Source organism: Felis catus, chromosome A1 (genome assembly GCF_018350175.1).
Source record: "Felis catus isolate Fca126 chromosome A1, F.catus_Fca126_mat1.0, whole genome shotgun sequence".
Classification (NCBI taxonomy): Eukaryota; Metazoa; Chordata; class Mammalia; order Carnivora; family Felidae; genus Felis; species Felis catus.
The window spans coordinates 43,206,053-43,219,271 of NC_058368.1; the positions used below are offsets into that span (position 1 = coordinate 43,206,053).

The window sequence follows — 13,219 nt, forward strand, 5'->3', positions numbered from 1 at the left end:
TATGTTGAGTTACATACAGGTTGAGTTACATACAGTTATGCATGAAACTTGAGATTATCTATTAAAATTTACTAATTTTGTAGATAAGAAAATTATTTCTAGCAAGGGGTTTATTCCCCTTGCTAGAAATTCCAAAAAAAAATCCCATACCCATATATTTCTATTCACAACACTCTGAATTTTGACAAATTCATTTCTATCTTACAACTCAAAATAAACAAGAAGGACTGAGTAGCTAAAATAACTTCCCAAAATAGCATGTATTAGAAAGCTAAGATTTCTACTGGGGCACCTGGGTGCTCAGTCATTAAGCATCATCAGACTCTCAATTTGTCTCAGGTCATGATCTCACAGTTAGTGATTTACGCTCCGCATCAGACTGCGCTGATAGCATGGAGCCTGCTTGGGATTCTGTCTCCCTCTCTCTCTCTGTCCCTCCCTGCTTGCTCTCTCTCTCAAAATAAAAAATAAACTTAAATAAATAAGATTTTTACAAAAAGGATTTTACCACTTTACCATGAAAAACCTAGACTGATGTTCTAATTCTAAAAAACTTAATTTTTTAACTCTTAATTTCTTTTTCCTTCAAGATATAATTCATGTACCACAACATTCACATTTAAGTTTGAAGTGTACAAGGAAATATTTTAAAATGGAAAAAGAAACCCACAAACAAAACCAGCAACAGAAACTTTCTGTGACACAGCACAGTGGCTAGGCCTAGCACTGAAAAACTTCAAAGCAGCTGTTATAAATATATCCAAAGAACTAAAAAAACATGTTTAAAAAAAGTACACAGGAAAGCATTAATGACAATGTTTCTCAAATAAAAACTATCATTAAAAAGAAATTCTTTTTTCCAAATGGGAAATTCTGGAGTTGAAAATTATAATATTTTCACTAAAAAATGTAAGTATTGGAGCTCAACTGTACCTGTGAGCTGGCAGAAGTAAGAACTGGGTAACTTGAATATAGATGAAGACCTATCATGCAGTCTGAATAACTGAAAAACAAAACAAAACACAAAAATAGTGAAACCAAATGAATACTCTCAGGGAAATGTGGCTTTATCAGCATATGTGTAATAGGCATACTAGAAGGAGAGAAAGAATGGAAAAAAAAAAAACAGTTGGAAAAATGATGACCGAAAACGTCTCAAATTTTGAGAAACATTAATCTATATACACATTGAAGAAGCTCCACAATTCCAGTAGAATAAATGACAAAGAGATCCATACCTACATATATCATATTAAAAATGTTGGAAGACAAAGATATGAGAAACTTTTGAAAGCAACAGGAAAATAAATAAATGACTTATTGTCATTAGGTAACTTCAATAAGATTAACAGCGATCTTCTCATCAGAAACTATGTAGACCTGAGTCAGTGGGATAAAAACTAAATGAATTGTTAAAAGAAAACAATAACAACAAAATACAAGACTTGTTAACCAGAATAGTGTAATCAACAAAACCACCTTGCATAAATGAAGGTAAAATAAAAATATTCTCAGATAAATAAAAATTGAGAAAATTTCTTGCCAGTAAATTGCCTTAAAAAAAACACTAAAGGAGGGGCGCCTGGGTGGCGCAGTCGGTTAAGCGTCCGACTTCAGCCAGGTCACGATCTCGCGGTCCATGAGTTCGAGCCCCGCGTCAGGCTCTGGGCTGATGGCTCGGAGCCTGGAGCCTGTTTCCGATTCTGTGTCTCCCTCTCTCTCTGCCCCTCCCCCGTTCATGCTCTGTCTCTCTCTGTCCCAAAAATAAATAAAACGTTCAAAAAAAAAATGCAGCCCTCTCTTCCTGTTTAAAAAAAAAAAACAAAACAAAACAAAAAAAACACTAAAGGAAATTCTCAGGCCAAAATTAAATACAGGTAAATGTATATATTTCTCATTTATTCTCTTAACTAATTTGAAAAGCAACTGTGTAAAATAATATGTATGCCAATGCATTATTGGGCCTATAACAAAGAGAAATAAAATATATTTGACAATAGGGTCGGTAAATAAGGAAATTAACATAGAAAAACCTATAAATATATGTCTATTCTCCTTCCTCCATCCCTCAGGTTCTTCATAATATAAAATTTTAAAATGTGATAATTACAACACTGTATTGTGATTGTGAGATGTATATATATATATATATATATGTATAAAAATACATATATATATGTATGTATATCATAATGTGTAACAAAATTTTCACAAAAAGGGAAAAGAGGGAATAGAGGTAGATAGAGTAACAATTCTATATTTATCTGGAAATGAGGTAGTATAAACCTGAAATTAAATCTGATAATCTATGATTTATGTTAAGACCTAGAACAGCTAACAAAATAACTCAAATAATATAGTGAAAAAAATTAAAGGAATTTAAGTATGACCTAAAAAATATTCACTTAATGCAAAAACAAAACAAAACAAAACAAAAACCTAATAATGAAATCAGTTAAAGAGAAATGTAGGCCAAAAGGCATTTTACTTTAAAAACTTAAAGGAAAACATCAAACTTAAATCCAAATATATCAATGATAACATTTAATGTGAACAGAAAAAAACAATACAAAGATATGATAAAACTAGTCAGATTGAATAACAAAGAAGATGCAACAATGTATTATCTATAGAAAACATTGTAGATTGAAAATACAAATAAGTTGAAAGTAAAAGGATGAAAAAAAGATCACATGAAGGGGAACTATAAGAAAGCTGGAGTGGCTATACAAACATCTGAAATTTAAAACTTAAAAAAATTTTATTAGAAACAGACATTTTATAATGATAAATGGGTTAATTCATCAGGAAGACTTAAAAACCACAAACAACATATGCATTAAAAAAAAAAAAAGATCCTGTTGACTTATGGAAAAGATGGCAGAGAAAGAGGATCCTTGGCTCACCTTCTTCCACGGATATACCTAGATAACACCCACATCCGTGTAAATAACCCCAGAAATGACCCAAAGTCTGGCAGACCAGATTCTCCACAGATAAATGTAGGGGAAAGGCCACATCAAAGGGCAAAGATTGGGAACAAAACTAACCCACATGACTGTCCTCAGGAGAGAGAGGTTTCGTGGACACAGAAAAAGGAGAGGAACAGACCCCATATCAGGCACCCTGGGCACTGGGGACCAGCACTGGGAAGAAAAATCCTTATAACATTTGTCTTTGAAAGCCAGAAGGGTCTGTCATTGTGGGTTCTTGAACTCGGTGGGGCTTGACACCTAGAACTTCAAAGATCAGCCAGAGCCACTTTGGTAGATCCTAAGGGCAAGGGGAAAATGAGTCCCTGCCCTTAAAGAGACAGCACAAAAGGCAGCCATGCTAGATGCAGCATGAAGGCAGCAGTTTGGAGGGTGCCTGCAGTGTTCTGGAGGGAGATTTGTTTGCTAGTCGCAGAGCATCTGCTGGGGAAGTGAGAGTCTTTGGGAAAATTCTGAAGGAACGGGGGAGCTGGTGGGCATCATTTCCCCTCTCTGCCCCCCACCCTACATACGCAGACACCTGAGGGAGCCAGCAAAGCACAAACATTCTCCATCTAGCTTGCTAACAGCAGACCAACCCCCTGGCTATTCTATGGACCCACCCCCTCCAGCCAGACTAGGAGCCCATGCAAAGCAGCAAGAATAAGCCGATAATTATATGGTCAATTAATCATTGACAAAGGAGGAAAGAATATACAATGGGAAAAATACAGTCTCTTCAATGAACGATGTTGGGAAAACTGAAAAGCTACATACAAAAGAATGAAATGGGACCACTTTCCTACACCATATACAAAACTAAACTTGAATTAAAGGCCTAACAATGAGACCTAAAACCATAAAATCCTAGAAGAGAGCATAGGCAGTAATTTCTCTGACATCAGGCGTAGCAACAGTTTTCCAGATATTTGTCCTAAGGCAAGGGAAACAAAAGCAAAAATTACCTATCAGGACTACATCAAAATAAAGCTTTTTTCCACACCAAAGGAAACAATCAACAAAACTAAAAGATAACCTACTGAATGGGAGAAGGGGAGAAGCTTTTTGCAAATTACATATCCCATAAAAGGTTAGTATCGAAATATACAAACAACTTATACAACGAAATACCAACACCCCAAATAATCCAATTAAAATGGGCAGAAATCACCAACAGACATTTCTCCAAAGTAGATAGATACATGAAAAGATGCTCAACATTACTAAGCATCAGAAAAATGCAAATCAAAATCACAATGAGATATCATCTCACAGATGTCAGAACGACAAAATAAAAGACACGAGAAACAACAAGTGTTGGCAAGGATGTGGAGAAAAAGAAATCCTCATGTACTGTTGGTGGGAATGCAAATTGGTGTAGCCACTGTGGAAGAGAGTACAGAGGTTCCTCAAAAAACTAAAAAATAGAATTACCACATGATCCAGTAATTCCACTACTGGGTATTTACCAAAAGAATATGAACACTAATTCAAAAAAATATATATGCACCCTAATGTTTATTGTAGCATTATTTACAATAGCTAAAATATGGAAGCAACCCAAGTATCTATCAATAGATGAATGGATAAAGATGTGAAATATACATATAATGGAATATTCTTCTGCCATAAAAAGAATGAATTCTTTGCCATTTGCAACAACACGGATGGATCTAGTGAGTATAATGCTAAATTAAATAAGTCAGTCAGAGTAAGACAAATACTAAATGAATTCACTCATTTGTGAGATTTAAGAAACAAAAGAAAGGATCCTCCCCCCAAAAAAGCAACAAGCAAACAAAAAACAGACTGAATATATAGAAACTGATGGTTACCAAAGGGGAGGCAGGTGGGATTATGGATGAAATAGCTGACAGTGACTAAGAATACATTTATAATGATGAGCACTGAGTAATGTATAGAATTGTTCAATCACTATATTGTACACCTGAAACTAACAACACTGTATGTAATTATAGTGGAATTGATATTTAAAAAATAAAATAAAACAACAACAGTATCCAAAGACACATAATATAAAACTTGATAGAATTACGGGAAAAAATACTCAACTTATCAGCAATAATGGATATTTCAAAGCCCTACATTTATGTTTTCCATATTCCACTAACAAATATATAGAGAATACTCTACTCAACCTCAGATACATTCTTATCCAGAGTCCATGGAATATTTTCCAAAGTAGACTATATGCTAACCCATAAAATTGGCCTAATAAATTTAAAAGGATTATAATCATACAAATTATATTCTGAAACCAGATATATTAGAATTCAATTATAGAAAGAAGTTTAGGATTGGTGATTAATGGAAATGTAGCAGGAAAAAATTATGTCTGTGAATTCCTATACTTAAAAAAGAAATATTTCGTAAGTATACCCTTACCTTCCACCTTAAGAGCCTGAACAAGTAGAGCACAATAAACCTAAAACAGCAGATGGAATGAGATATTAAAGATGGTAGTGGAAATAAATTGAATATATAAAAATCAATAAAACCAAAGGATGTTTCCTTGTAAAGATCAGTTAAATTGATAAAACTACACTGATTAAGAAAACAATGGAGAAAATTCAAATTACCAAAATCTGTAATGAAAGAAAGGATATCACTACTGACCTTAGAAAAAGGAAAAGGATTATAAGACAATACTATGAACAATGCAAGGCTAACAAATTAAATAATTTAAATGAAATGGACACAAGTACAGAAAGACAGAAACCCCTGGAAAGAACTCAAAAAGAAATAGAAGATCTGAAAGACCTATGAGATATAAAAAGATTGAATTAGTCATTTAAAACTTATCCACAAAGAACCCAGGACAAGGTTGCTTCACTGATGCATTTTATCAAACCTTTAAAGAATACCAATTGTTCACAAAATCTTCTAAAAAAAAAGAGAGAACAATTCCCAATTCATTCAAGAGGCCAATATTATCCTGATACCAGAACCAGAAAAAGATTTCTTAACATAAGAAAACTACAGATCAGTATCGATCATGAATACAGATGCAAAAATTCTTAAAAGAAATCCTAGCAAATTGAATATAGCAACATATTTTATAAGTAAGATTATACATCATGACCAAGTAGCTTTTATCCTGATAATGTAAAGTTGGTTTAACATCAAAAGTCTGTTAGTATAATATACTAGATCAATGGGATAAAGGACAAAAACTACATGCTCATGTAAATACGTACAGAAATTCATTTGACAATATTCAACATGAATTTATGATAAAAACCCTCAAAAAATTAGGAATAGAAGGGAACTTCCTCACCCTAATAAAGTACATCTACAAAAAAACAAAACACAAAAACAAAAAACAAACCCAGTAAATATTATACTTAGTAGTGAAAGATTGAATGCTTTCTCACTGAGATAAGAACAAGACAGGGAAGTCAGTTCTTGCCACTTCAACACTGAATGAGAGGTTCTAGTCTGAGACATTAGGCAAAACAATGAAATAAAATCCATCTAGAGTGTAAAGGGAGAAACAAACCTTTATATGTAGATAACATGATTGTATATGCATATACATATATATGTATATATATACACACACATACATATGTGCTTACATATATACATTATACATATATGTGTAAAATAGTAGGAAATCCACAAAAATATCAAGAACTAATAACTGAGTTCAATAAGGTTGCATGTTACAAGATCAATATACAAAAATTGATTGTATTTTTACACAATAGCAATGAACATTCCAAAAATGAAATTAAGGAAAAGCTTATATTTACAATAACATGCAAAAGAGTTTACTAATAATAAATTTAAGCAAGGAAATTTATATATGGAAAACTACAAAACATTGTTGAAAGAAATTAAAGATCTACATAATGGAAAGTCATTTCATACATATGAATCAGAAGACTTAATATTGTTAAAACTGAATCTATAGATTCAAGGCAATTTCTATCAAGATCTCAGCTGACAGCCTTCTACAAAATGACAATCAGATCCTCATACTCATATCTATAGTCATAGAACCAAGAATAATCAAAATAGTGTTGAAAAGAAGAATAAAGGTGCAGGACTCACATTTTACGATTTCTAACATTACTAATCAAGACAGTATGATTTGGGCAGAAGAACAGACGGATTAATGGAATAGAATAGAATTTCCAGATGTAACCTCTCATATCTACATTTAACTTATTGTTTGACAAGGATGACAACACATTTCCATGGGGGAAAGAATGGTTAATTCTAACTATTTTAAGAATAGCTAAATTTTTTGAGGAGATCCTTTCCTGTATGCTCTTTTGAATAACTACAGGGCTGCTCATTTTCACAGCTGCCATAATTATAAGGCTGTTGCTATTTAAGACTATTGTGGATCTTGGCAGAAGCAGATGTGAATAGAGCAAGTTAAAAGGCCACAAATTGTTGTTCTTACCAATGTTCAGCAGTTTTTCTTGAATAAGCACTTCTCACATTATCACAAGCCCTTGGTTAATTTCTAGACTCCTTAAATATATGTTTTTGAATATTTTTCTGGAATTGTATTGCTTTTGTGAATGGATTTCCTTACTTTGCCATCACAAAAGTCTTTATAAGCCAATTTCTAAAAGCATATAAGTATATAAGAAGCATACAATTATAATACAGAAGTGTCATTTACAAAGTGCTATAGTGACAGCCTTGATGTGTAAGTGAGGACTGTCATAACGCAGATGGATTCAGGGTCAAGGTCGAGGAATATGGTGATCTTGATAGCATTAGACTAAAGATTAAATAAAGATTATACAAAAGATGGTAAATACCTGAAAGTATATGTTTAAAGATTCTCCAGAAAGGAGAAGCTGCTGTAAAGCAGCTGAATATCAGAGTTGAGCCAGTTGAGTAGCTAGGAAAATTTTGGCAAAGTAATACCAATAGTCTAGTACCCAAATGTGTTTGTGGAATCTCAGGTTTGTTTCTTCCAGGTAGAGGGATGAAGAATAAAATAGTATTTCTTACACTTACTATTTCATCTAATACACAGTGAGCACATACTGTATGCTAGGCATTATGATAAGAGCTATATATTCAACAAACATGTCAGATCTTTTTGTTTTGAACTCTATTAGTATCTATCGGATATTTTCAATATCAATTGGATATTGGATAGTTAGATCTCAAATCTACTAAAAATCTTCTCAAAATTTGCTTCTTCTCCTGAATCTTTTAGCTACCAGCCATTCTGTTGGTACATTCACAAACCTCATTCACTCTCTGGCCTCACCTAATCAATCATGAAGTATATTTAAGTACTTTGCTCCAATATATTTCAAAATTGTCCATGTCTTCATCGTCTTTAGTTCAGGGCACTCAAGTGTCTGGTTTATCTGATGCATTAAATACAGTCTTGCCTATGCCAATTCCAACATACTATCACAATCAGAGTGGTATAATAGAAATCCAATATAATAATGTCAAACTTTGAATCTGTTCTGATCAAGGTTTCTCAAAAGCAGCTTTACTGACATTTAGGAGTGGATCATCATTCGTGTGAATCCTATCCTTTGTTAGATGTTTAGCAGTATCATTGGTTTCTATCTGCTCAATATCAAATCAGTAGCATAGTCATTTCCACAGTCTTGAGAAACAAAAATGTCTCTAGATACTGCCAAATGTTCCCTGCTGAATGCCTAATTGCTCCTCATTAAGAATCACTCCTCCAGACAATCAGGAAAAGTTATTTCACATATCTGAATATGGCATATATGAATCTTCTTAATCAGGCAGTATTCACCAATTAGAGAACTGACTACCTTTCCGTTCTCATTTATTACAGGATTACTTGTCTGATTTAATGTCTTTGAGGAGAGGGACAACTGGATGTCTTGCTTATCATAACGTTCCAAACATATAACTTGTGTAGAAATAATCCCAAGTCAATCTAGTACTGGTTCCCTAGCAATACAATCAATTTCAGTCCCTGCCCATTGGGATGAACCTTGTAATGATTCTCTGCCCTATTAAGGAGATCCTCATGCACTGAAAAACTGATTGATACATGTAAAGAATTTTAACACAGAATACTGAGACTGATGTCAAAGACCCTTCCTATAGGTGAAGGCAGGTTTACCTAGATAATAGATTATACTGAATTAAAATTTTATATCATAGGGGCACCTGGGTGGTTCAGTCAAGTTAAATGTCTGCCTCCTGATATTTCAGCTGATCTCATGGTTCGTGAGTACGAGCCCCACCTCAGGCTCTGTGCTGACAGCATGGAGCCTGCTTAGGATTCTCTCTCTCTGCCCCTCCCCCGCTCACTATCTCTGTCTCTCAAAATAAATAAACATTAAAAAAATGTATATCATAAATTAACATTGAGACCTATAAATATCAGGTAAATTATTCTTTGTCCCTCATATTATTATTGGACTATTTGAAGACCTGTTTATTTGAATAGTAACCTGTACTATTTCAACTAAGTCAAAAAGGTTTTGAGACAATAGAGAAATAATAATTGGTAACTTCTCAATAAAGGAAAATACCTCTGCACAGCTTAAGAGGCCTCCCAAATTATATTGCATTATAGTGCAATCTGGTAAACCATGGTTTATTCATCAGGAAAGATAAAATAATTTCAAAGTATACTCTGTTTAAAGTAGATAATATTATTTTGAACATTTTGTTTAAAATACTCAACAGGGGCACCAGGTGGCTCAGTCAGTTAAGCCTCCAACTTCAGCTCGGGTCATGATCTCTCAGTTCCTGAATTTGAGCCCCACATTGGGCTCTCTGCTGTCAGAGGAGATCTTGCTTTGGATCCTCTGTCCTCTCTCTCTGCTCCTCCCCAGCTCATGCTATCTCTCTCTCTCGAAAATGAATAAACATTTAAAATAATTAATAAAATATTCAACAAACATTGCTAAAATAAAAAAAAAATGTTTTGGCCCTTTTCAGGACTTTGGACATCAACTTTCAGGGAAACAGCTTCCTTAGAGATTGTAAGATTTTCTTTGAACAAGGGTAAAAAAACAAAATTTCATTTACTCTGTGGTTAAAATGAACAACTGTGATAGTCGATTTTTGGAAATATAAATTATTTAAGTTATAAATTGTGAAAAGAAATAAAGCTTTATATCTCATAATATAATAGCTTAGAGCAAGTTAATATATTGTATACATCTACATCTTAAACTAGTAAATATATGTTAAAAATTATAATTTATCCATCGTGTAAAATAAGGTCTAGTTTTCCACAAGTAAATTTACAATACCAGTAGTGATATGAACGCTTGATTTTAGAAGACGGTACTGACAACACAGCAAAGTCCTTGCCGAGGCTAATTTATGGATACAAGGTAGGAGGTGTTAAACTATAAAGCATTTGGAGACTCACGATGCCATGGCAACTCATTTTTTGAAAAATTCACAATAGACCTAATAAAATACTATCTTCACAAGGAATTCAGTTGTCTGAAAATTAAGAGATCTTTAATTTTAACACTTCTTAACTTTCCCATTGGACCCTGCTAATTTTTGCTTTTTTGTGTGTGTGAATAATTTCCTAACACCATAAAATAAGAAATGGTAATAATGGCAATAAAATATCAATGCTAGATTTTTTTCAGTCATACCAAACAGTGCTATTTTAATATTTTAGAAATTATGTGTGATGTATTATATATTTTAGTTTTGCATAGCAGGAGCTTAAAATATTTCTCAAATTATAAAAGATTAAGTAAATTATTTAATTAATGAACAAATACCACTTACCAAAAATCAAATTAGGGGGGGCACTATACTACACTGCTAATACCTGACATTTGTTGACTAATTTTCCTTAGCAGCTGGTGAGTGCTTTATATTAATTATCATACCCAGTCCTCAGAGCAACACTCTAAAGTGGGTTTAATTGACCTCATTTTTGTTCTGATTAAAAAACTGAAAACAGAACCCAAAAAGACTAAATCATTCTCCACTATTACACAACCTATAAGAAATAAATTAGGGTGCAAATTCTATCTTTCCTTTTTCATGACTACTACATCCCAGCCTTTTCTGCTATAATACATTGCTTCTGAGTAAATGAAAAAAAAAATGAATCAATCAGCATTCCTTTTTAAAAGTTTATTTATTTATTTGAATCTTTTTAATGTTTATTTATTTTTGAGAGAGACACAGAGCGCAATCAGAGGAAGGGCAGCGAGAGAGGGAGACACAGAATCTGAAGCAGGTTCCAGGCTCTGTCTGAGCTGTCAGCACAGAGCCTGATGCGGTGCTTGAACTCATGAACCATGAGATCACAACCTGAACTGAAGTCAGATGCTTAACTGACTGAGCCACCCAGGTGCCCCTTTGTTTATTTATTTTGAGACAGAGAGAGAGAGAGAGAGAGAGAGAGAGAGAGAGAGAGGGAGAGAGAGGGAGAACACAAGCAGATCCTGTGCTGTTAGCAAGGAGGCCCACTTTACTCAAACTCAGGAACCTTGAGATCACGACCTGAGCTGAAATCAAGAGTCAGACACTTAACCAACTGAGCCACTCAGGTGCCCCAACCTTCTTCACTTTACCATGGAATCTAGAACACCTTTATTTTGTATGAGTTAATTACTCAACCTCTTATTTTAGTTAGTGTGGTATGTAGAATAATGCCCCTCCCCTCCAAAGATGTCTGTCTTAATTCTTAGAGTCTGTGAATATGATCTGTTATGTTGAAAGGAGAATTATTGCAGATGGAGTTAAGATTACTAATCACCTGCATTTAAAATAGGGAGATTATGTGGTGCCTGGGTGACTCAATTCGTTAAGTGTCTGACTTCGGCTCAGGTCATGATCTCCCAGTCCACGGGTTTGAGCCCTGGGTCAGGCTCTGTGCTGATAGCTCAGGGCCTAGAGCCTGTTTTGGATTCTGTGTGTCTCCCTCTCTCTCTGTTCCTCCTTCGCTCATAGTCTGTCTGTCTCTCTCTCTCAAAAATAAATAAATATTTTTTAAAAATTAAAATAAAATAAATAGGGAGATTATTTTAGATTATCCAGATATGACTAATATGGTCACAAATTTCCTTAGGAGTGGAAGAGCCAGATAGAATGTGAGAAGTAATGAAATATGATAAGAAATGATCCACTGTTGTTGGCTTTGAAGATGGAGGAAAGGCATCATGAATCAAGAAATGTGTGTGATCTTGAGGTACCTGGGTGGCTCAATCAGTTAAGCATCTGACTTCAGCTCAGGTCATGATCTCATGGTTCATGAGTTCAACAGCTCAGAGCCTGAAGACTACTTCAGATTCTGTGTCTCCTTCTCTCTCTGCCCCTCCCCGACTCAGGCGTGCGCAGGTGCTCTCTCTCTCTCAAAAATGAATAAACATTTAAAAATTTTCAAAAAAAAATTTAAAGAAAGAAGTGTGTGTGACCTCTACAAGTTGGAAAAGATCAGGAAATGGACTCTACCCTACAATCTCCAGAAGGAACATAGCCCTGCTGACACCTAGATTTTTAACTCAATGAGACCCACATCGGAATTCTGACCTATCAAGAAAATGTATTTGTGTTGTTTTAAACCATTAAATAATTTGTTACAACAGCAACAGAAGATTAATACAGTTAAGCTTTGTAGATATTAGTTGTTTTGCTTTGATAAAGTATAGGGTTATTTCTAAAATAAGTAAAAACATGTTCTGTTTGTTTTGCTTATTGTCTTAGGGAAGTTGGCATATATTTTAAGTGGGTGATTATAAAGCCTAAAAAAAAAACAGATGGAGTTCTGACCCAAATATGCTTGGACATCTCAGGAAAATTGATTCTAGGGAAAAAATGATTATATTCAATGAAAGTAATGCCATTGAATGATAAGTCCTAAAGTTTCAGATTTGTCAAAGTATGGTTTCCAAAATTTAAAAGCATGACTTTTATAAGAATATAGAATAAACATATGTCAAATATTTTTTCAATTCATTCATAAGAATTTGAAAGCATTTGGAGGGAAATGAATAATATGCTTTTAGAAACAAATATTGGAGTCCGATTACTAGGTTACATATAAAATTGTTGGTAATCTACAAAACAATAAAACTGAGACTTTAGGATTACCTTTTTGATGGGACAGAAATTATTAAAAGTGAAAGGTACACTCATTATTTTTTTTTCTTTCTAAATTTGGAGTTTCATCTTGGGAAGGCAAAGTCAAGGGAGTTACCTACAGAGATTTGGTCACTTGATTAAACATGATTGTAATCACTGAGAAAAAATAGTTTGATTACTTTTTAATC

General features: G+C 33.8%; 1 long non-coding RNA gene across 8 annotated transcripts in view; it reads right to left on the reverse strand.

Annotated features, from left to right (window-relative positions):
• Positions 1-13,219, reverse strand: part of LOC109492592 — a 307,588-nt gene that overhangs the window by 115,549 nt on the left and 178,820 nt on the right. For all 8 annotated transcript variants that reach the window (XR_006595500.1, XR_006595497.1, XR_006595504.1 and 5 more), the window contains one exon: positions 934-1,003. This is a non-coding gene — a long non-coding RNA (uncharacterized LOC109492592). The remainder of the gene's footprint in view (positions 1-933; positions 1,004-13,219) is intronic.